At 39.5% G+C, this 16744-nt stretch overlaps 1 pseudogene; it reads left to right on the top strand.

Moving 5' to 3' along the window:
* The window catches only part of LOC127669347 (zinc finger protein 431-like), a 115576-nt pseudogene that overhangs the window by 51651 nt on the left and 47181 nt on the right, over positions 1-16744 (top strand).

Genomic DNA, 16744 nt, shown 5'->3' on the forward strand with positions numbered 1-16744 from the left:
CTTGTGGCTACCTCTGATTCTCAGTCTGAAAGACCTCTGTGCCCTTCTTGGCACAATTCGATCTGCTGCTGTATCTCAGGTTGTCCAAGCTCTCAAATACATAGTAAAAGGGGTATAGATCCCAATCAACAATCCAGCCATCATCAAAGCTGTGGTTTGTCTCTCCACAGAAAGAAAGTGGCTGAGATTTTGAAGATCTTGTACTCATAGCTGGCAAATCTCGTGCACTCGGCAGTCCATGCTCTTCGGAATCTGCTGTATTTTTGAGAAAACTGAAACAGTACTCCCTCAGAACCTTCAGGTTATCCATGGAATGCTGAGGGAAAGTACTTGACCTTCTGATATAGAGAAATCTCCAGTTAGTTAACTACACCCTCCCAAGTATTACAGTGTCAAAAATTGGGTGTTAAACCCACAATACTAGCATCTATTTGCATTGCCTAAGGAGGCAAGATTCTGCCCAGTATGGTGGTGCAAGAATTTAGTCTCAGCACCTATAGGAAAGAAGCAGATTGGGGATAGAAGTAGAAGCAGGTGCATCTCTGATCTCACGGCCAACCTGGTAGTCAGACCTAGTTTCAAGACAGCTAGGGCTACACAGAAAAACCTAGGCTCAAAAATCAAAACAAGCAAAGAAGAAAGGAGTGAAGATTCTCAAATTAAGATCCTGTCACTCTGGATGTGATTGTCTAGAGTTAAAATTGTAGTGGACTGATGAAACAGGCAATGGGGTAAGTGCTCTTGGGTCAGTAAATCTACTTGGGGTGCCTGTTTTAAAGAGTAAAAAGATCACATAGAATGATCTCTCACTCACTCACTCTGTCCTGATAAGGGATTATATTAGAATGACTTACATGATGCCATCTGCCTTATTCCACAACAGCTGGATGGGAAGCGAAGTCTACGAATCCAGAAGTTCTCAGTCCCTGAGGCTGGATGTCTCAGCTGTTCTTCAGTAGAAGATGGAATCAGAGACACACAAGCTCTAATGCCAGGGAAGTCCTAAGCCTTGCGATCTAGGAGAGAGCAAGCAGGCAATGTGAAAACTTTCTTCCTCTGTGGCCTTATATAGGCCTCAAGATGACGGTGTGGCCCAAATTAAAGGTGTGTGTTCCAGATTCCATCTCTGGACTAAAGGCGAGTGTCTTTTGCTAGGTGTGGCGACTCAGACCTTTAATCCAAACACTATGGGAGTGAATCAAGCAGGTGGATCTCTCTGAGTAGCCTGGTTAACAAAGTGAGTTCCAATGAGGTGAGAAGAGATTTGTAGTGCTAGGGAAATGTTAATGATCTACAAAATAAGAGACTGAAGCCAAACTGATGTAACTAAAATTATGCTCCTTATTTTATTTTATTTTATTTTATTTTATTTTATTTTATTTTATTTCATTTCATTTTATTTTATTCGAGTTATCTTGGTCCCCTCCAAGTAACCGCTGTCATGCAGGATGGTTGTGGTGATTGAGGGCAATGCAGGAGGCAGAGCCAAGGAATGAGGCCTGGCAAGAATGCTAAAATCTCCATGTGAAGATCCTCATTTCTTCTACAGAGCTGCAGTGCAGTGACTTCTTCACAAGGGGTGCTACCTCACTGGTGCTCCAGGTGATGGGGACCTCAGTGCTCATTATGTGGACCCCCTTCTCTAGTAGCTATGACTTGTCACCCAAGCCATATTCCCTTAGGCTGTCAGGAGGCCCTAGTTGTTTTCCAAAGGTGATTTGAAACCTCATGTGATTTTGTTCCTCTAAACATTCACTGACAGGATTGAACTCTGCCAGCCAGGGAGAGGTAGAATTCTGCAGGAGCTCAGGTTCTGGAATGTGTGCTCCTAAAGGCTGACCCAAACGCCTAGCCCCTGGGTTCAAGGATGGAGTTGCATTGCAGGTGCTGTGGGTTCGGCTTGTTTTCTAACCAGCTCAGCCTCCTGACATTTCAAAAAGCAGACTTCAAACTGCCTGCCTTAGGTAAATGACCCATTCAGCCCTACAACGTTTGCAAAGACTTGCCACACTGCCACCCTCTCACACAGTGCATCAAATTCAGTGCAAACAAAATCTCCATGCAGATGCTTTCCTTTCTGTTCTTCTAAGATTTTCCAGATGGCACAGACAAGTGCTCAACTGGTATTCTGTCTCAGCTGGTCTTTTCATCTAGCTGTAGTTTCACTGTTGCCTTGGGGCCATGGTCAAAGACTACACTTGACACACGGAAAACACAGGATGACGACGGTTTACTCTCACACACACACCGACTTTTTGGAGAGTCTTGCAATCCTGGCATGGCAGGTTCATAATTAGTCCCCTTGTTGGCTTGTCTACACTTGTAGAGGCCACAGCTGGAGTAGGGACCAAGAAGCCAGTAGCACAATGATCCATAGATCCACAGCTCTAACTCTGAGCTCCAGGTGCTGCCACTTCTTCACAGCAGGGGTCGCTGTGGGGCAGCTCTTCCTCCAGAGAGGAATGCTAATGGTCAGTGCACATCTTTGGAAGCTCATGGCTCTGCTAACTGCGAATTTTCCACACAGCCAATTTCTTCTTGGCTCTTGGCTTGTGAAAGCTGAAATCATTTCCAACTGTGAGGGTGATTTTGTTTCTTGGTGCTTTTGTTTTGACAACCAAATCAGATTATGCCCAGCAGGCTGCAATGGGACTTGATTCGAACCCAGGGTTCGCTCCTAAATGCTGACATAACAGCCTGATGCCCAGGGATGAGTCACTCTCTCAGTGAATGCAAGATGTATTACCTGAGACTTCCCACCTCTGCTGAGAATTCCATGTGGTGTGAATTAAAGAAAATGTTGAATATTCAAGGAAAAACATGCTGGTTAGTATTTCTGTGCAGTACTTATTTCCTACACACACTTCCTGAAAAATGAGGTTCAGAGAGCAAACTGTAATAAATGATACTTATTTGTCGTCTTCACACTGAGAGCTTTGTGACCACTCTCTAGTCTGGTGCATGATTTAGCCTACTGAGGGGTTAAACTTTAAGAAAGACCAACAGTAGTAAGGCTTATAAAACATGAAGCCCCACCCACCTTCCTTGTCAGTGACACGCACAGTAACAGTCAGTCTCACTGAGCTCCGCCCACCTTCTTTGTCAGTGACGCCCACAGTAACAGTCAGTCTCACTGAGCTCCGCCCACCTCCCATGTCAGTGACGCCCACAATCTCGCCAAGACACGCTGACCCCGCCCTCCACCCCTGTCAGTGATGTCCACAATCATGGTGGTTCTATCATTTTGTGAGAAAGCCTTGAGCTGTGCACACCCATAAATGGTTGTGTGTCGTGATGGCATTGTGTGAACGTGGGTGATGTGTCCCCATGCATCCGATGCACACACTGAATACTTCTGGTGCGGTTTTACCTAAAGTGTCACCACGTGAGGCAGCCTTCATGATATATAGTGGATATCTGCGGAGACTCGCAACGTCTCCTGTCAGATTTTATTCTGTATGCTAATAAAATATGTCAATGAAATAGGCACAATTTAAATGGGGAAAGGAGATGGTCCGTATTTATGGTACATACATATATATATATATATATGTGTGTGTGTGTGTGTGTGTGTGTGTGTGTATGTATATATATATATAAAATATCTTTAAAAAGAAAAGAATCAAAGTTGTGGGGTGAAAGTCTTACAGAAGCCACCCCTTATGCTAAATAAAGCTTTCAAGAATAGCATATATATTTACGTATTTATTCATATATTTGTTTATATATTTCTGTATTATATATATATATTTATATTTATACTATATTTTAAATAAAAATAAAATAAAATATAGTTATAAAATATAAATTTGTGTTTATATAAATATAAAATACATTTTTGATAAAAATATGAATATAAAAATATATAAGTCTTTTAAAATAAATCTTTAAAATGATAAAAGTATGTATAAATGTTGTGATGAGGAGATCTTGCAGAAGCCATATCTTATGCTAAGTGAAGTTCTTAAGAAAACCATCTTGTTGCCGGGTAGGTGGTGGTTCATGCCTTTAATCCCAGCACTTGGGAGGCAGAGGCAGGGGGATTTCTGAGTTTGAGGCCAGCCTGGAACTACAGAGAGGGTTCCAGGACAGCCAGGGCTACACAGAGAAACCCTGTCTCAGAAAAAAAAGAAAGAAAGAAAACCATCTTGTGCACTACTTACATAGGGAAAATGGAAATAAACAGGAAGCCAGCAGAAGCTATCATAAAATTCTGCACTTGGAGAAAAGACCTTATCTCAGGAACATTACTGCCCAAGCCTACTGTGGCCTTAGGACTGACAACCGCAGCCCCATATGGTGGACAGAGTTGGGTTCTGAGGACATAAAATGTCCTGAAGGCCCTGGCCCCAGACCATTACCAGCTCTCCCAAACATATCCCTGGCTTTAGAAAAGGAGCTCTATTTTATTCTCCATCCACTGTAGCCTCAGGAAAAGGTCCCATGGAGTAGGCCCATGCGGTTACGATCTCTGCCAAGTATGTTCCTGCGATTGGGAAGGAGCTATGTCATTCTCCATGCATGAGGGCCTCATGGAAAGACTTGCTGGATAAGGCTAGCCCTGCATAAAACAGTCTCTCTCTCTCTCTCTCTCTCTCTCTCTCTCTCTCTCTCTCTCTCTCTCTCTCAATTACTTTTTAATTAGTTTACTTATTAACATTCCAATTGTTGCCCCACTCTCTGGTCTCCACTCCCAGGGCTCTTTAACCCATTCCTCCTCCCATTTGCTTTGAGAGGGTGCTTCCCCACACTCAGCTCTAATCCTCTCATCCACCCACACACCACCAACTCACTCCCCCATTATCCTTCCCTGGGGCATCAAGTCTCCTGGAGTAGTAGGTATATATTCTCCCACTGGGTACAGACAATGCAGTCCTCTGCTACATATATTCCTGGGGCCATGGAACAGTCCTTACTCATTTGTTGATGGCTTCATCTCTCTGAGCTCCCAGGGGTCTGGGTTACTTGACACTGTTTGTCTTCTTAAGGGATTGGCATCCCCTACAGCTCCATCCATCCTCCCCTAACTCTCCATAGGGATCCATGACCTGGGTCCCATGGTTGGCTGTGAGTATCTGCCTCTGCCTCAGTCAGTCGCTGGTGTTGCCTCTCAGAGGACAGCTGTGCTCAGCTCCTGTCTGCAAGTACAAAGGTGTTTTTCCATCTCACATGGCTGTCACCCAGTGTAGTCTGTCCCATGTGGCAGAACTATGCTTTCCTCAAGTAGAAAATGGGGGCATCAGGTTTTAATGTTGGTTGTGATTCTGTAATGACTGTGTGAGCAGCTTGTCATAGACGTTTATTTTATTTATTAATTATTATTATTATTATTACAATATTATTATTATTATCATTATTATTATTATTATTATTAACATGCTGTCAGCATGTTCACTTTCTCTGGTTGTACACTACAGTTGTCTCCTTTTTTATAGTTTGGAGATTGATTTCTAGACAAACCTGGTGACCAAACACGTAACCCCCCAGCATCCTAGTCTCTCACCAGCCTGCTTAATATACTATCAGTGGGGTGATTTTAAGGTTGTCCTCAATCAGCTAAGTGCTACTTACTGTCCCTATTTCCTAAGCTTGGTGAATCCTTTATATCTTCCGTTCTACTCTTCTGTATCGCAATTTAATATTGGAGTTCCACCCAACACATGAGATGCTTTTCAAAGGCTCCAAAAAATAAACTGCAAATGGATCTTATACATAAGTAGTAAATGCTAAGAGCAGAGCTTGTGGATTTAAGAGGAAATAGAGCTCTCCACGTTAAGCATCCTACCTGTATTATTACTTGAAGCAAGTCCTTGGCTCACATGTTTTGAGCAGATTCAGCCTTGCTGGTGAAGTTAGTTTTTCAGAGTTCACAGCCTGATATAGGTAGTGAGGAGCACCACAAAGGAACTCAGAGGTGTCCACATCTGGCTACATCTGGCAACATATGACTGATGCTTCCCATCCAGCCCCAGGGAGGACCCACCACCACCAGCTCCACTGCACATCCACGTTCTCCTCATTATAGGCAGAAACCCTGTGTTCAACATGTCTCAAAAACAGAACTTAATGAGGTCACCACACAGCACCCAAAAGCAGCACTCAATGCATGACACAGAGAACCATTCAAGCCTGCACAGCCAAAACAAACTTCAACAAGGCACCAGGAAGAACCCTCCTCTTATTCTGACTGGCAGGTCTGCCTGGTGTCCTTGATTGGCCAGTGAGTCTTCCCCATCCTCAAGGTTAGAGTGTGATTTCAGTCCTGGTCCAGACCTTTCATATATCTCAGGTAAGATTTGCACTCCCATAGCATTTGTGCCTGTCCTCCAAGAACCTCATCCATCTGCACTCCCACCCAGCACTGGAGGAGGACACACCATTGCAACTGAGGCTGTTCAGCTGCTTTCTCCTCCCCTTTGTGGGCAGTGATCCTGCTCTCATCGTGACCTGACTTCATAGCTTGCATTAGAATTCATCACAGCACTTCCCCTTCTTCTTCTTCCTAAAATCAAGTAGGGTAACCTGTTATTGACTTGTATGGGTGATATAAAGCTGGCCCATTAGTGGAAGGATTTCCAGGCTTTTAACATTAAAGAGGGGTTTCAGGAAACAAGTGTTTTGCTTTGTGGCCTCTTAAAATTCCATTCCGCCATATGATAGATAAGAAAAAACCCCGGGAGAAAACAAGGAAACAGATGACAAACACTGTGGAGCACTATTGTGGAGCACACTTGTTAGTCAACACATCTTCAGCAGTGGTAAGGTGGAGAAAAGCCCACAGTTGTGTTAGCACAGGTTTTCTATATCAACATGTGCCATAGCGACAGTGAATTTTTGTGTGTATATAGAAAGAAGATTTATTATAATGTCTCAGAGACAGTTGTCCTCTTCCAATAATGGCTGTCTGCCAAGGGAAATGTCAAATCAAGGACTTATCTTCTGTTGAAAAGGAGCTGCAATTTTCCTGAGCCCAGCATGAAGCCAGAAAACGAAACTCTTGTTTCCTAAAGTCACTCTTTAAAGTTAATAACCTGGGCACCCTTGCCCTTGTGGGTCAGATTGACACCTCCACTGCACCTGAGGAACTGGCTATGCAAGCTATTCACCTTGATTACAGGAAGAGGAAGGCAAGTGCTGTGAGGAAAGCTCAAGCAAGGTCTGAATTTAGGTCCTGGGAAGTGCAGTTTCCTTGCTTACAAGGGGAGGAGCAGTCAGCTGAGCAGCCTGAGCTGGAGTTGTGGGTTGTCCCCTAGGGCTGGTTGGTTTAAAAGCCCTCTTGTAAGGCAGGCACAGATGCTAAAGGAGTGCAAACCACTCCTAAGGTTTGGAAAAAAGTTTGGCCCTCGACTATAAGCACACTTTAACCTTGGGGAGTGGTAAGGCTTACTGGCCAATCCAGACCTCCAGGCAGACCTGCCATTCACAGAAAAAGGCGTGATCTTCCGGGTACCTTTCTGAAAGTTCACTGTGGCTGTGCAGGCAAGGATAGTTCACTGTTTCCTGCTCTGAGCTCTGCTGTTCCGTGCTGTGCTGTGAGGGGACCTCAAGGAAGCTTTGAAATCGAGACATGGTAAGCACAGGATATCTGCCCTCAATGGAGAGGAAGACGTGGCTAAGCAGTGTGTGCTGTGATGGAGGGTCCTATCAGGGGTTGGATGGGAAACTTCAGCTAGATGTGACTATATGTGAGGTTTCTAGTGGTGCTTCTTACTTTCTCAATGAGGCAGTGTCCTGTGAATATATTCACTATCATGGCTAAATCTTCCCAAATCAGTTGGACCATTGGTTTGCTTGCAGAAACATCAAGGCTGCTTTTTTTTTTTTTTTTTTTTTTTTTTTTTTTTTTGATTCTGCAACACATGTCCAAAACATTTTGTGCTTTACACGGCACATTGATAGGGCAGATATGAATCTAATAGTCCCATTTTAACGTAACTTTTTTTTTTTTGCAGTTTTTACAATTCTTTACATGTATAGTGTTTTGAATATTGTGTGGCAAGGGGATTTTTTTTTGTTTCAATCTATTTGATATTTTGGATGCTTTGTGTACCTTAATAGGAATCTTTGTCTTTAGTTTAGAAATTGTTCATTTATGATTTCATTAAAACTATTTTCTTGACCTTTGAGCTGATATTTTTCTTCTATTACAATCAATTGTAGTATTTGCTTTTGGTTTTTTGCAGTATTCCTGGTTATTTATTGCCTGGAATCTTTTAGATTCCAAATATTTTTTGACCAATAAGTACAGTTACACTATTTATCTTCCTTTCCCTGTTGGGTGTGTGAAACTTGCCTCTGTAGTATTCCATGTGCTAGCAATTTCAATGGTCTGCACTCAGGAACTTAGCACCTGCTTAAATCATTACCTGCCTCCATTAACTGCTGCAGTTTTCAAGTGTGCTTTATATACACGGAACACTAACTTCAGCTGCTCTCTATATTTATTCCCTGTTTCTGTTCTCTACACAAGCCCCATCTATAGTCTTTCTCTACTCTCATCATAATCTCTCTGCTCGCTATCTGTGTTCCTGTCTGCAAGCCCTCTTGTGTACCTCTATCCCTTCCCCAGGTTCTCACTCCTGTCCTTTCCATAAAAGAACCTCTTTTGTATCAGATCTCTTGAATGTTTTTATTTTTGAGGATCTGCCGAGACAGGACAAATTGGATTACTTGGTGGCATATTTCCCTGTCTTATCTTTATTATGTTCCAATGATGATGTATAAGTACCTGGTTTGGTGGCAATAATAGGTCTAGAAACTGGTCTCTGGGTTTGTCTGGTTTGGCTGGTAATTTTATTCCTGAGTTACTTTTTGTTGTCTGTATTTTCACTGGATGTTGGCTGAGTGTAGCCCCATTTACTGACCTTTTTTGTGGGTATGTTCAAGAGGGAATGCTTGATAATGTTGAAAGTTGGGAAAGTGGCAGGCAGGAAGATACGACCTTAGCAATCCACCAGGAGACATAGTCAGGAGAGAGGGTAAGATATCACTGGCATTTGTTAGGGACAACTGTAAATTGCATGTGGGATAAAAATAGTGTTGTAAATTTTAAAGAAACTTACTTTGTTTCCTGGCAGGCATGTCACATATTTGAACAAGAAGTGTATATTCCTGGCTAATGTAGGACGAAGGTGTATTCTGATCCATTGTACATCAGAAAGACATGACTTGCTTTTTGAATTTATAAGATTTGACTTTCGAGATATTGCCTTGAGTGTCAGTCGACACTTTAGACATTTGAACTGTGTAGGAGCTCCTGCAAACTATTAGGATCACTGTAGACTCAATGCATTTTCTTCAAAGGATGAACATAAGCGTATAGCATCCCGCGTCAGAATGGAATTGATTGGGTCCCCTGGGTATCCCCACACCGTGGGGCTTCAAGTTTCTTCCTGGTTAAGTGCATCCTCTCCCACTGAGGCCAGATTTTGGAGTACAGTTAAAGGATACACATTGGAGTCCAGTTACCAGATACCAAAGATATGTAGCAGCTTTAGGGGCAGCCCATGTTCCAGTTGTTGGAGGACCCTCATGGAGACTAACCTGAACTTCTGCTACTTATGTGCCAGGAGCTCTTCATCCAGCTTTTGGGTGCTATTTAGTTGATGTCTCTGTCTCTCTGTGTCCCCAATAAGCCAGGTTAGTTGAGATTTTTGGTCTTCTTGTGGAGTTCCTATCTTCTTCAGCGCCTTCATTCCTTCCTCCGACTCCTTCATACGAGTCCCTCCAGTACATTCAATATTTGACTCTGTATATCGGCATCTATTTCAGTCCATTGCTGAGTGGATCCTCTCAATGGATAATTATCAAGGCTCATTTGTGTAGGCATAGCAGACTATCCATAATAATGTCATGGACTGGAGCTTGCCCATAAGGTGGTTTTCCTGTTAGGCAAGTTTCCCTTGGGCATTCCCTCAGTCTCTGCTCCATGTGCCCCCCTGCATTTCTTTTGGACAAGATAATTATTTTCTTTGTATCTACTGTGTTGTGATTGAAACTGATCCTTCTGCTTTCTTATGCACCCATGCAGTCACCATTTGGACTCTGTCCCTAAGATACAGTATAAACTATTTAAGTCTAAGCTATTTTGCAAGCCTCGTGGCTTAATATTTTTAATTTTATTCCTTTTGTTTTTGTTTTTCAAATTTTTTTCTCTGTGAAGCCCTTCCTGTCCTGATAGTTGATATAGAAAGAACAAAAGCCAATTGAAATGCTTTAGCACAATAAGTATATGCTTTTGTGCAACTCTTCATCTACATGTTTAATTTTGAAATCTTGCCAATTACATTGTTTATATTCTATTTCTCAAGATAGCATATCTTCATGACATCAGTACTACCTGAGGCTTCAGAATCATTGTTTCCGGGTGTGTAATATTCTGCCTCACTCTTGTTTATTTTTTCTGGAATTTTTGAATAAATTATAGTATTTACTGTGTGTGCATGGATATGAATATCATGTATGCCTCATCTTTTCTTTTGTCAGAAGATAGTCTCTGAACCCTTGATATTAAAGTAATGTGTAGTTAATTGTTCATTCCTATGCGTATGGTTGAAATTGACAACCATTATGTGGAAGTCCAGAAAGAATATTCCACTGCTAAACTCTCTCTCCTGCCCTGTGTTGCTTATTTATGATCAACATTTTCATTACTAGTATTTTCATCTGTCCATTTGGGACTGTTTAAACATGCATTCCATTTTGGTAAAATTGTATTAATGGTGCAGTTTAAACAAGTGCAATTAACAGTTCTGCAAAATGAATACTGAACTCCAGTGAATGTATAATTTTTTGTAGGAAGGTAAGGAACAGTGAGTTCTCTATCATTTTTGTTTCATTGATTGATTTTTTGCAGGGGATTGAAGGTCTGAACATATAACTTTCTCTGTCCTGTAACACATTACATAGACCATGCTTGTATCCAACTCAATGATATAAACCTGTCTGCACCTCTGTGATTAAAGACATGAAAAAATCCACCCAGCTTGCCCATCATTTTTATATTTAGTAATTGTTCATACAAGTTTTCAGATGTGTGCTCAATACTGTTGATATGTTTCCCTTGCATCTCCCTCTCAATTGCATTTCTCTTGAAAGGCTATATGCTATTCCGAGTATTCAGAAGCAACACAGGTGAATCTTATAATGCAAGTTGCTTCAAAAATGACATGGTGACTAGATGATAAATTCTGAATTATAAAATAAGTGGAGGAAGCACTAGAACTAAATTAATATATTTTCAAAGAAGCATACATTTACGTTACAGTAATGTCCATATACTTCTTTCTGTTGTACACACATATGGGATATTTTAGGATGCAGTGACTTTGGATGATGTGCTTGTGACCTTCACTGTGGAAGAGTGGGATATGCTGGATTCTTCCCAGAAGAGTCACTACAAAGATGTGATGTTGGAGACATACCTGAATCTCACTGCTATAGGTAAGACTGTGAATTCTTTTTCCAAATAAGGAAACAAATGTTTCTTGGTTATTGATGATCTTCTGTTATTTCAATTGGTAACAATAAAGATTGAGCTGAATAAATTGGGTTTGCTGAGTTTTCATGATAGCTTTTACAGCACTGTGAAAATTCACAGAACTTGAATTTTACCTTATTTCTAATATCATTCATTTTCTGGTACGGTCTTTAAGGCTACAATTGGGAAGCATCATATTGAAGAACACTGTGAAAATTCTAGAAGACATGAAAGGTAATTTTCATGTCCAAGCGGATGCACTTATGATTCTGAGGAAAAGTTAATATATTCTGGAAGCTCTAAAAAAGCAAAAATGTCAAAAAAACCAATCATTTAGGTGTAGCTATGAATGTAATATTCTTACCAAACTATACCTCAAATTCAGTTGTCTGTTTTGTGTATTCATTTGTTGTGCTGCTCCATTAGAACTATGCTGTGAGCTTGCTAATCTGTTTAGTCTCATAGTACTTAGATACTGCACATTGAATAGTGATAAAATTTATAGCTGAAACTTTCTAATAAGCAAATAGTCCATGGTAAAGTTGATGATACTCATATTCTTGTAGTGACATTGTAAAATTTGTTGAGAGGGCAGTTTATGAGAATCAAGAATAGTGTAGTGGTGAGACATTAAACTATATACTGCATTTTATGAGAAACAAAAATTCAAATTGTGTGAATGCAATGGGGAAACCTTTCAGTTGTTATTCTTCTTTTATTAAATATATCATGTGTCACAATAAATTCCATGAAGCCACAGGGATATTGAAAGAAACAAACTACATTTTTATTCAAAAAGATTAAGAAGATGTGTAGCCATCTGCCTTCAGTATATTTTGTGAATTTGTTAGACATTTCCAATTAATTGGCTTTCTAATTTTACTGGGAAAATCCCAAAAATCATACCATAGAAAACCTTTATGAGTACTAGGAACTTGTAAATTCTTCTACTTGTCCTGGTTCAGTGTCAAATGTGGTGTAATTCATACCACAGGAAAAATTATGAATGAAATCAGTTTTTTAAAATTCTGGGTTTTTCCAGTTTTCTTCAGATAGGAGAAATACATCATAGAAAAATTCCATATAAAAAAAGTATGTTATAAATAGGAGCCATGTAATAACCACCACATATATCTTGTACAACCCAAAAAGAGAGAGATATCACCATGAACATATGAAGTTATAAAACCTTAAGATCTAATGCATCTTTACCATTAGACAAATCTATAATCTTAATTCATATTGATAAAACTATTGATCAGGTTAATGAATGTTGTAAAGATTCAACATGTGTCAATTATCATTGCAGGCATGTAAGAAGTCATACTGGAGAGAAGCCATATGAATGTAATCAATGTGGTAAAGTCTTAGCAAATCTCAGTAATCTACAAAGACATAAAATGACACATACTGGAGAGAAACCTTATGAATGTAATCAGTGTTGTAAAGCCTTTGCAAGACTGAGTTATCTCCAATGTCATAAAAGAGCACATACTAGAGAAAAACCTTATGAATGTAATCAGTGTGGTAAAGCATTTGCACATCACAGTACTCTCCAAACACATAAAAGAACACATACTGGAGAGAAACCTTATAAATGTAGTCAATGTGGTAAAGCCTTTGCACAGCACAGTACTTTGCTATATCATAAAAGGAAACATACTGGAGAGAAACCTTATGAATGTAATCAATGTGATAGAACCTTTGCAACAACCAGTCATCTCCTATATCATAAAAGAACACATACTGGAGAGAAACCTTATGCATGTAATCAATGTGGTAAAGCCTTTACAGGTCACAGTACTCTACAAACACATAAAAGAACACATACTGGAGAGAAACCTTATGCATGTAATCAATGTGGTAAAGCCTTTACAGGTCACAGTAGTCTACAAACACATAAAAGAACACATATTGGAGAGAAACCTTATGAATGTAGTCAATGTGGTAAAGCCTTTGCAACACGCAGTCACCTCCAAAGACATGAAAGAATACAGGCTGGAGATGAGTCTAATGAATGTAATCATGAATATAGTGGGAGTTAAGAGGCCATTGGATTAGGATTAAGGTAGAGATCGGTGGTTTGGATTATTTCATCTCTACAGATGGTTCTTATGATGATTTGGCAAAGAATGTTGCCTATTTCCTTTGTTTTTCTAGTCTCCTAGAGATTAAGGTAAAGGGGTTTACATTAATTGCATTGACAAAGGAAGTATCAAAAACAAACAACATAGAATTTGGCCTAACAATTTTGATCAAACCTAGCAAACTTATAAAAGAAAAATACAAAATGTAAGGTTCAAAGAGCAAAGCATCACCAGGAAGTTGAATTAATCTAAATCCTGTTATTAAGGATATTCTACGGTATTATATATATGGTAACATTAGGGCAAGTTTCCATGTAGCTAAATGTATGGATTTGTAGTTGTATGAAACAAAACTGTATCATGTTAGGAATTATTATTACCTGGTAATTGTTTATCTGTGGACATACAAAGATATAAGTATGTGTCAAAGTCACAAGGGATAGATTATGATTGCTATACTAGGTTTTCACTTTCAGATATCAAAAGGTCCAGGCATGGTGTTTCATGATTTTTACCACAGCATTCAGAAAATGGAGTCACGGACATCTCTCAGTTCAATGTTAGTCTACTGAGCAAGTTCTAGGACAGCCAAGCTTAGGCAGTGAAGTGTTTGAAAAATAGAAACTGGTGATAATGTAATAGAAGGGGCCATGTTTCAGCACCAGCAAGCAGCAAAACTCAGCAGCTTTGTCTATGTTGCTCTGGATTTAGAGGCAAGATATAAGGGACTAGTGAGACAATTATTGCTGAATAGCTGTAGATAAAGAATTAGAGGTTATGGAGAATAAATCAATATCACTGGGGTAAAATCTTCTTTGTAGTATTTTCTGAGTGACAAAGAAGATGTGTTAAAGATCAACAAGTTTGGACCTAGTGGAGCACTTAGACTCGGTCATGTGTAAGAATCACACAGGTGGTACTGGTTTCAAATGCATGATGTTTTCATGTAGAGCAGGTGAGGCTTGGCATCATTGAGTGAGCATAAGGGAGGCTATTGGTCAAGCTTAGTTGCAGTAGAAGAACCCAGCATAGTGAAGATGCATGTACAATGGGATGAGCAGCAAGAACAAAAGGTATAGGAGAGTGGAGTCAAACAGAGCTTAGAGTGATACAGAGGGCAGAGCTGGAGAAGTGACCCAATCTCTTCGAAGGAGTGGAGATGAGCATGTGTGGATCCTGGACATTGAATCAAGAAGACCCCAAAATTATGTGATGTTAGAATTGTGTGTTATCTTCTCAGGAAATCTGCTCTCCGGGAATAAAAACTACAGACAAAAATTCTTCTGCATTGAACAAAGCAGAAAGGAGTTGGAGATCTGAAGAACACTTTGACAACAGATATGGAAATGCAGAGTTTGGAGATTGTTGATCTGGCTTGGGTCTTATTTAATTCCACTATTTCCTCATGCTGCCTTTAGGAATGGTGAAGTGTATACTGTGAATGTGGAGGCATATGATGTGCTTTTATGTTTTTGAACATGATTACATGATAAGATTCATATCAGAAGACTCTTTGTCCTTTGGACTCTTAACATTTTTGAGACTGCTCTAGATAATGGGGACTTTTGAAGCTGTCACTCATGTATTCTACATGTTTAAGTATGATCCCCAAAGACTCATTCGTTTGAAAATAATATGAGGCCAGGCAGTGGAATGGGGTAATTTAAATATGACACCTATGTGAGTGGCATTATGCTGTCATGTGACCTTGTTGGAAGTAGTGCATTGCTATGTGGTTGGGCTTTAGAATTCCTACAGGTGCCAAAGAGCTGGAGGTCCCTGAAAGACAGTATCTTCCTAGTTGCCATTGGATCAACATGCAGAACTCCCAGCTTCCTCTCCAGCATCAATGTCTGCCTTCAATCCTAGCATTCTTATTGCTGTGATGAAATGGACTAAACCTCTGAAACTGTAAGCCAGCCCCAATTAGATGATTTATTTTATAGGAGTTGTCTTGTTCATTATGACTTTTCATACCAATGGAAATGAGGAACACTGTGACTGCATTTAATGCACTCAAGATTTTGCACAGTTCTGTGTTTAGTAAAATGAAGCCTTTGTACACCTCTATAGTCTTCATCATTATGAAATTATTCATTCTGTAGAGAAATACTTTGAATGTTAGCAATGTGGTAAAACCTTTATGTTATGGGATCCCATTAGTTCCAACATAATTCAAACACAAGGGCATGGCAAATAATAAAAATCTTTTGTAGTCAAGTAGTTACTGATTAATCTGGACTAGAAAATATATTTAGAAGCTAATCTGAATCACTCGATCCTGTCCCTGCCCTGAGCCAGAAACTGATATAGATTTCAAAACTAAAAACTACGAACATACATGCTGTTACAGGTATATTTCCCACCAATCGGGATTTTCTACTGTTGTTATTCGATGTCAAATCATACAGAATGTAGGTTTATGGTTTATCCTATCACACTGAGTTGTTCTTTTGTAGTTAGTAACAGGCATTTTATTTTTAGGAATAAAACATTAATAACAGAAATTATGGTTAGGAACAGTCATTATGTTTTGAGGAACAAAAGTAAATGATGAAAGCTTGCTGAATATTGTTAAATTATGCAGGTCCCCTATGACCTGGGACTTGAAATTTGTTTCAATTCATGATTAAATGGAGGTTGGCAACAAAATTTCAGTACTTAGAGCAAGTTTCTTTTGCTTGTTCCCAACATTTGTATATCATAGTAATCTTTAAATATATTATAGAACACATATTGAAGAGAAATTTTATAAATATAATCAGTGCGATACAACATTTTCATAACAGTAATCTATGAATGCATAAAAGAACATATACTGGAGAGAAATGCTATGAATGTTCAATTTGGTAAAAAATGCCTTTGTATGTAGCAGTAATCTTAGAAACCATAAGAAAATGTCATAATACAGAGAAACATCATAAACGTTGTTAATGGGTTAAAGTTTTGTATTTTCTACTATCTGTATACAAGAGTAAACTCTTTAGCATGTAACTAATCTATTGAAGCCTTTGCTTATCACAGTAGTTTTTGAGAACCTTCACAAATCTGTGACAAAAAATATTTTGGTATTTACTTAGCCAACATACCTATATTGAGTTACTCAATGTTATTTATTATGTAAAAAATGTTTTTGAGAAGTGTCAACAATAAATTAAAATGTTATGATATCTCTCCA

The sequence above is a fragment of the Apodemus sylvaticus genome, chromosome 19 (genome assembly GCF_947179515.1).
Source record: "Apodemus sylvaticus chromosome 19, mApoSyl1.1, whole genome shotgun sequence".
Classification (NCBI taxonomy): domain Eukaryota; kingdom Metazoa; phylum Chordata; class Mammalia; order Rodentia; family Muridae; genus Apodemus; species Apodemus sylvaticus.